The following is a 13,727-nucleotide window of genomic DNA, read 5'->3' on the forward strand; positions in this document are numbered from 1 at the left end:
ACACGCGACGATAAATGCCGCTTTATCGAATATTAGACTGGCATTGTTCAATAAAAATAAAAGTACATTGTAAATCCCAATACATTTGAGTTCTTTGATTATAAATTCTCAAGGTATTTTTATTTCATGGAAGTTTAGCGATTTTTATAAATTTTTATCTTGTTTTTTTCTAAAAAGAGTAGTTGATAATCTTCGATCGAATTTATTTTTTTAAAAAGACGTGACTTTGTAATTGTCTTTTACGTATTACATATTAAAATTAACGTATCTTACAATATTTTCAAAATACGTTAACTGAGACAAGATATATTTCATATTATTTCGTTATTAACTTATACGATAGAACTTCTACTGTTACTTACAGATGACCCATTGTCTAACAGTAGATTTCATGACAAATTCTCAACAAGGAATGTCAAGTCCATTGCAATTGTATTTTTACATTTCTTACGAATACTTCCAGGAAAGTATCAAGATTCTTGAAGCAATCGGGGTTTTTGTGGAACGCAGTGAGTTTAATTTTAATTTTGTGGTGTGCTTTGCGGAGCGGCATCAATTAAACATTCTTTGCCGAAATTTTGCAGACGGCCCGCAATTTTCGGGGTAACGAAGCGAAAGGAAAACCGCTTGTAATGAGGGAACCGACGTTTCGTGTTGCGAACTACATGAACTTGTGGTCGTTCTCGCTCGTGTATACAACATTTCTACTAGGTTGAGCTTGTAGTTTCTTCCGCCGCGAAAGAAACATTTCCGTCGTGTAGAACGTCGAAATATGGAAGAGAATTGCTTTACTTGCAACATATTGAAAGACAGCAGGAAACAGAGTAGAAATAATGGCTACTTATACCATGGAATTTCTACGGAATTTCAATGAAATTTCAATGAAATTTTCTACGAATAGAACGTAATATGTGCTGTGTGTTCGTGTATGTGAATGAATAAAATATGAGTGGTGTTTGTAACTAAGTGTTACTTTCGTTCTTTTTAATTCGAGAAATTATAAAATCGTGCTTGTACGTGGGCTAATTACACATTGAATGTTTTTGAAATTTAATAGGAGCAAATTATTAATTAAGTTCAAGCTGTTAGTTTGCCTTAATCAGAAACTACTGTGAGATTAAAAATTCATTAATTTCAGACTCCAAGAATAGACTTTTGCTACAGAGACAATGGAGAATTGATAATCTCTAGATAAATAAATTACTACGTTCAAAAGATATCGAAGAAAACGTCTTCAATTCAACGGTACGAATTCTCCGCAAGCAAAGTCCAAATACACATACTCTGCACTTTTTGTATAATTTATAGCCATAATTTGGTCGAATTTTGCGAATGCATTTTTACTCCAAAATTCGTATGTGAGGCGGAATATCTTCCTATTAATTTCTGTTTGATCTACATTCTAAAATCAATTCAAACAGATGCATTTAAGCTCAGTACTTGTGGTTTAGGTTTAAACGGCGGACAAACGAGTGTATAAATCAAGATCTTTTTTCTCATTAATTCGCCAATTAAAATCCCATGATGATTAATGATCCATAACACTAACATGAATACTCGAAGCGAAAGACAACCATAAAGCGCACATCAACCTTAACGAGCCGTTAAATTACAAGCGAAGATGTAACCATGGTATTAAACATATTTCCGTTTCCAAACACAAATATCTTCATCGTCAACAACTTGATACCCAAATGCTCTTAAAAGGTCTTAAATCAATGTATTTAATATCTTTAAATTATTTTCAATCCTCAAACAAAATATTTAGGTCGAAGTTTGCCCGCAACAGTTATGTTTGCTTGATCTTGCTTAAATCAATCATCGATAAATTACATAACACATAGAATACGAGTGAAGATTAAATACTGTAAAAATATAATGTAGTGGAAAACTTTAACCTAAACTACCTATCAAATATTATAACGAGTACTGCACATTGGATATTTTATATATTTTTGCATTTCTGCATTTTTGCATCTTTAAATTCCTCATAAATAAAGCAGGTCCGTGGTTTATCTCTAATCAATCTAAAGTTATATCAAGAGGAATAACTGTTTAGTGACCGTACTAATTCATACACGATCGATCGCAACAGATGTCTCCTCTGAGCGGTTTAATTATTTTATCATCGGAGGAGAGAAGTTCAGCTGCTACTCCGTAGATCTGGTTCGAGGCAAGGGAGAAAAGAAGCGGATACAATTAGACGCGACGTTCCTTGAAAATCGTAGCGCAGCTCGTCTACGCCGGACAGTTATTCTTCCACTGACGTATCCATCAATCACGGTTGCCGTGCCACGTTGTTTCTTCGTCCATGCGACGTAAGAACTTTATTGTTTTAATTAACCCGCCTTTCTTTCTTCTACCAGTGCGCATTTTCTTCGCCGTAACCGCGAGCAGTCGCGCACGACTGGCTCCCTTATTATCGCACGGCAATGATCGTTTCGACGAAGATCATCACGATCCGAAAACACACAGCATTCCTCGTGTCCGTGGATGGAGCAAATGACTGTCTGCAAGCTCCGATACCAGGTCGAGTCGTGCTCGTTTACGGAACATACGGTTCCTCCATTTCTACTTTACTTCGTCTCCAACTCGTAGACTCATAGCGGACCACAGTTGTTAGAATCTCCACACGAAATTTTTGGAACGTTTTAAGTGTTGCTTCTTGTAGTTTATTTTAGTATTTCGTTCAGTAATTTGTTTGTTATAGCTTGTTATGAATATATGGTTTGTAAAAGTTTGCGATGATCAACTATTTTTTTGAATAGTTATTTCTTAATTCTTGGTTCCTCATTGGTATCATTTCGAAGATATTGTTAAATATTTTTTTTGACGAATTATGTTACATTTTATATCAGTATAAACTAATAAAATTGGTATAAACTACAGCTTTCTTTTTATTTTTATTGATTACGTATTGATATGTATTTCTTCCAAAAAATTTGCGTCCTAAAAAAACTGTTAAAAACCCGTGCTACATGGTTCCACGCAATATCAGAGTTTTCGATTACTTTTTCAACTTTGTATATTGCACTATACTTCCGTTCACTGGCATTCACTGGCGCGATACAACGACGAGCCCAACAAACGCAGAGAAAGTAACGCCGGCGGACAGCGTTCCCTGAAATTTAACGACCGCTAAAACGCGACCGCTCTGCTCCACGAGGATACCAATTACAGAGGGATACGGCGTCGAAAGCGTGAAATAATGCCGCAAAGAGAAGTTAACGGGCGACATTTACGGTACGCTAAACTTTCGTGACGATCGAGTCGCAGATACAGGCCAGAATCATTTTCGCTACTTAGCCCCGTAACTATTCACGAGCATCGTCTGTGCATCGGTTAGAAAATGTCACTGGTCGTTCACGATTTGTCACGTTTCAAACGAAATCAACGATGTTCGTAACATCGCTCGAGTACTATCCTGCGTCGTTTGGTATTTATTGGTCCCCTCGTAGAACGTCTCTATTCGCATCGGTGCCAGTGAATAAACGTTCTTTTAGGCGCAAAAGATGCAGAATGTGTCGGGCCGAGAGTAAGAACTTTGATAAATTGCTCGAGAGATTGTTTCGAGCAAAACAGTTCGTATGAATTGCTATTCTAAACGTGTTTACAGCTAAGAGTGTTTAAAGTATGATTATGATTATGACGAAAGGTGGTGTGCTTGAGCTTTTAATTGTTTAAATATTAATTATATAAACTGTATAAATGTCGTCGCGTTATACTCGATGTAGTGTTTATTAATGACATTAATCAAATAAAAACATGAAAATTCACGTTTTCCGCTATTTTGAACGGTTATGCGCTTCTTCCTGAAGATTAATACTTAACAAAACATCCTTGCAGGCTCTCTCTCGGTAGCTTGTAGACGACTTCTCTATTCATAATCATAATTATCATACCATGAAAATAAATAATACAACCAATAATACTTGGGCGGCAAGCTAACATCGAATTAGGGAAATAAATCGTCCGAAATGATTAACGAGCGTCCACAGGCCGGTATGTCGGTGCAGTTAATAGCTTTCCCCTTGATTGCCTCGAAAACGAAGAAATTAGACCGTGCTTTTATAGAGTTAATAAATTAACACCGTTCGGAAGGATCGGCGGTGAAGATGTGCACGCTAATTGCTATTCACCGCCACAGTCGGTTGGCAAAATCGTATGCCAGAAAACAGACGATCGTGATAAACTTGCCATTACGCGTCGTTATTTTCTCGCGTTTCAATCTCGTGGCATCGTGTGCACGTTCGTTGCGCGATTCCCTGCCGGATGAACGGCGTGTCTTTTTCACGACTCTCCTTTTAATGGACGGCAAATATAACGGTGGACGGTCCCTTTAAGTAGACTGCGCACTTCTAGAGATGAGGTATTAAATTAAATTACTGCTCTTCCGTCTGTGTTTTCACGGCCTCTTTAACGACTAGCACTCATTAAAATTCGCGGTACGCCCTTTACGAAGACGACTTATAGAAGAAGAAGACATGTTTTACGAAAGCGTAACCGGAAATTATTTGGTGTACGGGATTTTCCTACTGTATCTCAATTTTCCACCGCGTCATTCAAGAGGACTTCTTGCCTGTTTCTCTGTCGGGGAATACAAGAATCACAGGTAACGATGCATGGTGAGCTTGTTCGTGACAGAATATACGAGCAACAATAGATTTTATGATATATTGTGATCCAGGATTTTAATAACATCTTTTGCTTGATAAAGAAAGACGTGAAGTAACAGATATTAATGACAAATCTTTAATAACGCGCGCGGCAATTAATAAGTGTACAGCGCTTCCCTGAGTGACGATAAATTTCGTGCATATTGCGCGCTGCTGACACAAATGATAGTAGAAATAATAATAATAATGATAATAATAGCGCTAACGATAACAATAGCAATATCAGAAATGTTGTACTGCGACAGGTTACGCTCGACACACATTCAAAACGTAAACACTGACCTGTATCACTTTGTCAAAATTGCCTGCTCAAGATTTGTATTATCATAATTTGTTTCAGATTATGTAAAATAACATTAATTTTCTAGTTTTTGAAAATTTCTTTCGAATAATTATTTATTTCCACTTTTTTCCCTTTCTTATCTTTTTCGTCTTAGGAATATTTTATTCCATATCTTACATACTTTAATGATCTATATATATTGACTTAATTTCAGATATTTTTAAACAGCAATTTAATCAATGAACATTTTTTTTATGTTACTGAACGATTATGCACGTCGATTATACAGGACTCTGAAATTAAGAAAAATATTTAAAAAAACGAAGGAACACCTTAGAGCATCAAAATGATCGGCGATCAAAGGCTCGAATTAAGACATGATTTAATAGGTAGTAAAATGTAATGGCGACATGAGCGTTTTATATCCTTCGTGAAACAAGACATCAATAACAATAAATTTATTTCAAACTTCACTAATATAATCACGGTCGTCGAGTCCCATAATAATGCTAATGAAATTTCAAATTTCGTACACATAACACGCATAATTCAGTCATAAAAGGTGTCTACAATTATTCGAATATTCTCGCGAACCTGTGTACATGTATGTACACTGTACAGTGACTACAAAAAATATTGACATACCGTTGTATTTACTGCAGCATTTACATACCAATTAATTAGGTTTAAGTATATTAAATTTCGTATCATTTGGTACTCTCGTATAACTACAAAAATTACGACAATATATATTAGTACGACAGTGAAATATAGAACCTGTTCAAAAAATCGTTTCACCGACAAATGAGACTGCGTGCCAATACTTTTTAACACCACCGTACAACCCTTAGGAGCGAAGTAAATCGTACATGCCGTACGCTAAAACGCGGTCGTGTTCACCGAAATTCCTCTAACTGTTTCCAATAGCGACAAGCGTGGAAATAAGGAGACTCGTGGTCGAAGCGACGCGCAGGCTAATTTATCGCGTCTGTCCGTTCCATGTAGCCGATGTTTCGAGTTTTCGAACGTGTCCGACGCCGACTATTACCGTGAGGGGCGGGCGCGAAGAATGCGACAAGTGGCACACTGTAAACGTATACACAGAAACATTTCCATCTATCCGTATAGTTCTTCGTCCTCCGTGTCCCGTCGTCTTCGCCATACACGCACGTCGTCGTAAATCTCGTTACGGGCTTATAATTTCGTTCTAGGGGAAATTAGGCGCAATGCCGCGCCATAGAGTGCGCGGCGCAAATTGAATTTGCATAACATATCCACCGATCACCGGTAGACGAGGCTTGTGCAACGTTCGACGCGCATCCGTGCCTCTGTCACGCAGTTCAAAATAGGTCGTCAGACGGATCCTGCTGCATCAGCCGATGCGATCGCCCGAATCGTTATCTTCGCGTTCACGATCCGTTATATAGTGGCACGGTGGAAAATTTTGCCAGATATTTAGAATTGATTTGCATTTTGAGTCGGTGAACGGAGATCCTGTTTCTCTGGGTCTTTCATGGGGTTTAGACGAGAGGATGGTAACTGTTTGTCTTATGAAATTCAGGGAAAGATATGTATTGGTAGATGGAATTATAGAATAGAATGGCTATTTGCTTAATTTAATATAAAAATGAAAGATAAGGTAATATTCTCGGTATATTTTTTCCTGATTATTTATTTTTTAATAATGGTACTGTGTCTTCAAGTTATTTGAAGCTTCAGTTTGTTAAAAATTTTGTGGTACGATATTTATGTCATTTAATAACGTGTAAGTTAAATATTATGTCACGATATATTTGTAGTACTTTTGCGTTCGTAGTATGTCGTAATTAGTGTTTTAAGCGACATTGAGTTTGAATAGTAGGGAGATCTTTCACTGAATAATAACTCACTGATGAGATGAGTTGAGAGAGAAATACACTCGTTTCATAAAACTCGCGCGTGTTAAATTTTAGATTAAGTTTCAGTTCACAGCTCACAATTCTTTATTGTGATCATAATAGATAAATATTGATACTATTTTATTCGGTCCTATTTTTTTAACGTAATGTATATTCTATTACAAATTGATATTTGAGAAGCAATAAAACGATTAGTTGAATTGTAATATTCTTAATAAATTATTGTTCTCTATTTGTATATCATGTTTCGTAACAATATAAATGAAACCACGTGAGAAAATCAAGTTGTAATAAAAGAGTCGATAAACAAGGAGCTTTGGCAAAATGACGAGTGAGAAGAAGAAAAAGGTAATCGAAGAAATGTTGAGTACGTTGAGCTGTAAAAAATATTCAGAGAATATTAATTATCCGTGGTGATAAGATAATTATTCCATTTTTAAAGGTGAAATCACACGGTGCTGGGAAGGAGAGTTCAAAGTACAACGTGTACGACATTTTACGATCAATTGGTTGCAACATTTTCTCCTTTTATCGTGAAAATTTATGAAAAGAAGACAAATTCCTTCCGAGTAATTACACTTCGTTAAGGTTAACGAATTACCTACATTAATTCAAGAGGAACAGCCGTAAAAGGTAAACCGAAAGTATGCAAATTCATAATTTCTAAGTAAATTATTGAAATAATATTCGAGTTTCTTCTTTAATGATAGTACTTGAACTGGTAGCCTTGATCGTTTCTACTTTAATTATTACATATTTATACGTAATTATAGGATATAGATAAAACGTATATATGCGTATAATATGGATAACAGAAAGTTGATATACATATGAATGCATAAAATGAATTGCGAAAATCTTTCTACCTTACAAACCTCAAGAATCCCATTCTACTACAAAAAATATTCTAATAGTTTATTGCTATAAATATAATCATTAAAACAATACCACTTTATTAGATTCAAATTTCGATTAATACATCATTTTCTATCAAGAAAAATGTTTCTAAATATTCCAATTCAGTCCCGAAACTTTACCGTCATTATTCTATTATTTCTGTATGCCGTTTATATGTTCTTTCGGCGAGTATAATAATATCGGTAGTCGTTGATAAGACAAATCGGTACGAGGTACGTTTTCTTTATTTCAACTTTGTTGTGGATAATTTCGGCCATTACACGTGTCTTTGAAGTTTCGCGAAGTATTTATTGAGAAGTCATCTTATCACCTGGAAGGCTCTAGCACTTGTAAAAAGATACGAGCCAGCCTGTTTGGAATGTCAAGTATATATCCGATATAGTTCACGGTGCAACTAGTTCCCCTCTTTTCTCTTCGAATCCGTGGACCGTTCGAAACTTTTGAGACTTTCATTCTCCGCCTTTCGGAAAATGCAGTTGCAGGTGCACTCTTATTCGAAGCAGAAGTTCATGGAGTAGACAGCGAGATTTACTATCCGGATTGTCAGCGTTCCGCCGCGAATGAAGATTACGGGAACGTCATCCGCAGCGGTATCGCCCGCGCGCTGATTAATTATTCAATTAATCCGCAGCTATTTTGCTCAGTCGTTGCCTGGAGAAGTTGTCGTCTCGTTTAGAATTTTACTGTCTAGCAACGGCACGGCGGTCGATTACGTGATTAGATTCCAGCTGAGGGATTACGCATATTAATCAATTAATTTAAAATAATTGGTTGAAATCAAATGTAATGGACTTTCGTCATTTGCTATCCATAAGTACGTTTTTAAAATAGTTAGGAGATTAAATGAACACTTATTAGCTGTCTAAATTACAAGTGAAACTAAATTATAATGTATTTCCAAAATTTTACCAAAATGTTATCTCGCAAGATGATGTTACTGAAAATTTATGTCATAAAATTAATAATAAATAATGTGATAAATGTTTAACGACCTACGAAAAATATACATATGTGAATTATTTTATTTGATATATTTCAAAGGTGCTGACTGCGACATTCTCGATATAGATCCATTTACCTGTACATCATGCTCTCTGTGAGCGGTTCTCATGAATATCTACGATAATATGATCGTGTAACCTCTTTGGTATGAAGTTAAAATTATATTTAACACTCTATTCGTAAAAATTACCACACGGGTGACACACACAAAGATACATACTTTCTTGATGGGAAGAGACGAAGCAAGTTCAAAATTTGTTCTGTACAAATAAGGACATTATCCAGTTAACGTTAGATACAACTTATTAGGATGATAATTGTGGTTATCTCCTTTTAATGTATCTTTGCCAAACACGACGACGTTAGAGGGGATTAAGAGTCGTGGTTCCGCGACGGGAATGGATGAAACTGGTAACAGCTAATGTGAACATAACGTAATGTGACACTACAGATATCCTACGTCCCCGAGACCCGTTTGAACGCGTAGCTGTATACTGTAGGAAACTCTCCAGCACTCTTGGGAGTCGACGTAGAAGAAAGGAGAGAAAGAAAGGACGAGCCTCTCCTCGTTCTTTAACGGCAGTCAACCTCTAGACGCCTATTAGAACCAATTATCCATTGCTCCGTAACATAGAGAGAAAATATCGCCCTGCCTCCGGTCAGCCATCTTCCATCGTTAATGTCCATCATATGGGTCAGCCGAATGAGGAACTAGTTCTTCGCGTCTGCGTGCCTATAAACGGAAACGAGCGCCAAGTGGTTAGATTTCGACCTTCCTTTCAATCGAAATATCTGTGCCACAGTGTCTATTAATATTCCTGACGTTGGCCTGCATCTGTCGATACGCTACGATGACGATTTAATAATGAATCGACAGAACCAGCAAGAAGCGCGAACAGCCATTTCTCAATATTGTTCGGGGAATTGAGCGTGCATAGAGAGAAAGAGAGACACTCTATTGGACTTTGGATACTTTTCCTGACTTGAGGAGAAAATGGATATGGTTAGAGTTTGATGATATCAAGGCAAATATTATGAACGTAAAAATGTAAAAAGGCTCCTCCTCTTTGGCGGAAACGAAAAACAGGAAATGACACTTTTTGTATAGTAAGGTAGAGTTCCAGTATCTTCAAATTCAATCTTGTATTTTACACAGAATAATGCAATTTGTTATATTATGAAAATTATGAGAATATTAACATTAACCGGGCAAATTTTTCTTTTGACGAGCAGAAGTTATATTCTCGTTGAAAACTATGGTTTTCCAGGTGTCAAAATAAATACACGATATATTTAATTATTTGTTATACCGCTGATAATGAGTTAAATAGTCTGTTCTCAAATAATTGTAGATAATCTAATTTGGCGAATTATATGGTAAATTACTTAAATTACTTAACTTATCTCAAATATCCTTATAACTCAAATAACTTTCCCTAGCCGGCACGAAGTAGAAATAAGAAAGTTGAATATTTCAAACAACCAATGTGTTATCTTGATCGTTACGATAGAAACTTTGTAAGAAAGAGTCGATGGTTAAAAGTTACATATAAACTGTAAGCTTTTTGGTTATCGAATTGTGGAAACTCGGGAGAACAGCGGTTACCAGAGAAACGCAACTTCTTTAAAACTTGTCGTTTCAAACGCGTTCCGCTGCAAACGTATACGCGTATAAGGCATAACATAGTTTTCTTACCCTTTACTTATGCATAGTTGCTGCTTTCGTATGTATTCATTCGCAAACAACGCGCTGTCTTACTTTTAGCCGAGTAAACAAGTTTATCCAGTCGCGACGACGAGTTCCACGAAAACTCTGCTCCTACTTTTACATTATAAATTCTCGGCTCGTGCTCGTATTAAAATATGAGCGATGCAGAGGTCGGAGCAGGCCTGTAACCGCGAACGTTTAAGTTTCCTGGGTATCGATACGAGAAACTACGGCTAACGGTATTAGATCGACTGAAGAAAGATTAATCGATTATACTATTCAGATAGATAATTCCTAAGAAATCTTCACTAATCTTTACGAGAAAATTTTTTAATCTTCCTTGTATTTGTTGGAAATTTAAATATTTTTTACGAACACAGGTGCATAAATTTTTGTGGAAAATATTTCTATAAATTCTGTGCATAATTTGTTTTTATATTTCTGTCTTGACAAGTTATATTTCATCTTCTATATTTTGGTATACGTATATTCAAAGAGGAAAGAGTAGTAGAGAAAGTAATAGAAATTAGAAAATAAAATATCTATGTAAAGAAACATTAAAAAGAGGTAGTACAATATGACTTATGGTATAAATAAATAAAATGAAGAATTATTACAATCTAGTGAATAAAAGAGTAATTTAATTGACCAATCCGTATGAGAATTATTTGTGTTGCAATTCAAACTAAAAGATATAAAAATATATATAGAATTTTTTAAAGTGAGATACCTTCTATACCTTTATATCCGACTGTCCAACTTATTCTAAATGTCAAGCTTTATACGTGATCGGGAATAATCACATTACCGACGTTTTCGAAAGCAGCGCGAGAAGGAAGAATCTGTCGATAACCTGGATAATTCTGTTCATAGAACGCTCGTCAACGATCGATTCTTCTCCTTCACAGACGAAGGGCAAAAGCAATCTCGAAGAGAGCTCGATGTTCCCGATCTTTCTGTTTCACGAAATGGGACACGCGTGGAAATAATACGGATAAATACGTAGCTTGCCAGTAGCATTCTCTTTGTAAATCCCGTTAATCAATCTCGTTCACCATTGGTTTGCGGCCACCACATGGAAGCCGATGAGAGGCATTTCTAATTGGAAGTCCTTGATCCTTGATTACTTCCACGACCTCTTGTCCACAGTTTGTAGATACGATATTGTCCGGTTTTAATGAAGTTTACGAAACCGATGCAAACGACTCACGTTACATCCTGTTTTGCGTTTTTCTCGCGCCGTCAATGAAATCGATTAAGCCGGATTACGCGTTCTGTTTCCTTTGCATAGCTTTCTCGGCTTGCGATAAACTTCCTTGTATTAGATTAGTCGAAAGACAAACTTGTTTCATCAAGAGATTGACTTGACTGAGTGGTACGAAGAGGATTGTGCTGTTAATAAGACGAATGAATTTCCAAACTTGAAATAAGTAATGTAGGTATATTGGTATATGTATTATGTATCTATTAGGAGATAATTACAGGCAAAGTTGAAAATTGAATTAACAGGTTATGACAGGAATATTATTGTTAAGCAAATTTAGTAGTTTCGGTTTATCATAACAGATAATGTACGATGATAGGAGACTGTGGAAATTTGTATTTGTTTCTAGCTAGGATATTCAGTTAACGAGAATCATTAATAATAAATTATGCTGAACGAAATTAATGCTTGACGTTCTACACACTATGATATATAATCTATTTCAAAGTCCATTAATCCTGCCTTCAGCTTGGTACTTAGCTTGACCGCATTTTAAAGCTACGTTTATCCAAAACGAATAATTATGTACAGAACTTTTGATTTGCACTTTCCAGTTACCTTCTCCCAGAAGAACCGCCCTACTTTTTCCTTGTTCCATCATTTTTAACCCATCCTCCGTGAACAAGAATCAAACATTCAAGGCAACACACCTCCTGCATTCGAACTAATACCATTTTTCAAAAACTCCACTGCATCTCGTATAAATCAAGAAGCACCGGGCTTACGCGAATAGTTCTTTCACGATCGATGGATCCTCCATTTTCATGATTTCATAAAAAAGAGTACAGAGAAAACGAACGATTCTAATATGTATGTTATTGGAGAATTTGCAAGTCCTACACAACAAAAATTCTATCGTTCCACGTGATTTGTCGTTTCAACTGAAGTTTTCCAAGTATTCCCTCCATATTCCTATATTATATATTCTTGGTTACAGCAATTCTCTGCATCTTGATAATGTCTTTCCTGAAATTACAATTTTTGTACTGGTAGATCGTTGTTGAAAGTAAGGAGCGATATGTTTGGTAATTTATGTAACGTGCTTTTATTCGTCAGCAAGGTTATTCATATAAATTTTATTTTAAGCATTATTTTCAAAAAACAACAAATTTTAGATAAAGATAGTTATTCTCATTTCAGAGGTATCGATTAATTGTCTTCCTTCCTTAACTGGAACTCAGACATTTCCGTGACCATTCTATGCTCAAAATCAATTATCCGATTCAGGTCACCTCTTAGACTTTGAATGACAATCTAAATAAAGCATTCATTCACGTAGCTTCTATATAGAATACACTCTGTATTTCGAATAAAGAAGTAGATATAAAATATTGATAATTATCTTACGTATAGTCATATTTTTTTAGAATATTTAAATGTTTAATTACGCTATAAAATTAGAAAATAAAAGCCTAGATCTCACGCACCAAACAAGTTCGTAATTCATGAAACGACTAATTAATTCGTGTGATAGTGGACCACGCACGGCTACCTTACCAACCGCGACCAATAAATCGAATTCGTCGATCGAATCCACGGGAGTTCACCGTTTCACTTTAGCTGGTTCGGAATGTTTCCCGTTTAGGAGCGTTCCACACAGGAGGCAATCACTGAATTGAAAATTTATCGGAGCGCCGAGACAAACTGCTCCCCCCTTTTCTTCTTCTTCCTCTTTCTTCGTCGTGGGTGTCATATTCTCTTGTCTTGGTTAGTCACGAGACGAACACGGTTCGAATGCCCTGCAGAAAACTTTTGTTCGACTTCGAAAAGGTTCTTTTCCATTGCCAACTGTCGTCTGGCAGCGAACACTTGCTGTTACGTTTCTTGTGGGTAAGATCGTAAGATCGCTAAATTGTTCGGCGACCGGACACGTACGAAAATGTCTCCGAAAAGGATAGCTTCCTCCAGGTGAGTGCTTTGAGTAGTAAAGTAAAGTGATCAAGCCATTACAAACACGGTAGCCTTAAGGTTCAACGAG

The sequence above is a fragment of the Bombus vosnesenskii genome, unplaced genomic scaffold (genome assembly GCF_011952255.1).
Source record: "Bombus vosnesenskii isolate JDL3184/JDL3185 unplaced genomic scaffold, Bvos_JDL3184-5_v1.1 scf7180000013262, whole genome shotgun sequence".
Lineage (NCBI taxonomy): Eukaryota > Metazoa > Arthropoda > Insecta > Hymenoptera > Apidae > Bombus > Bombus vosnesenskii.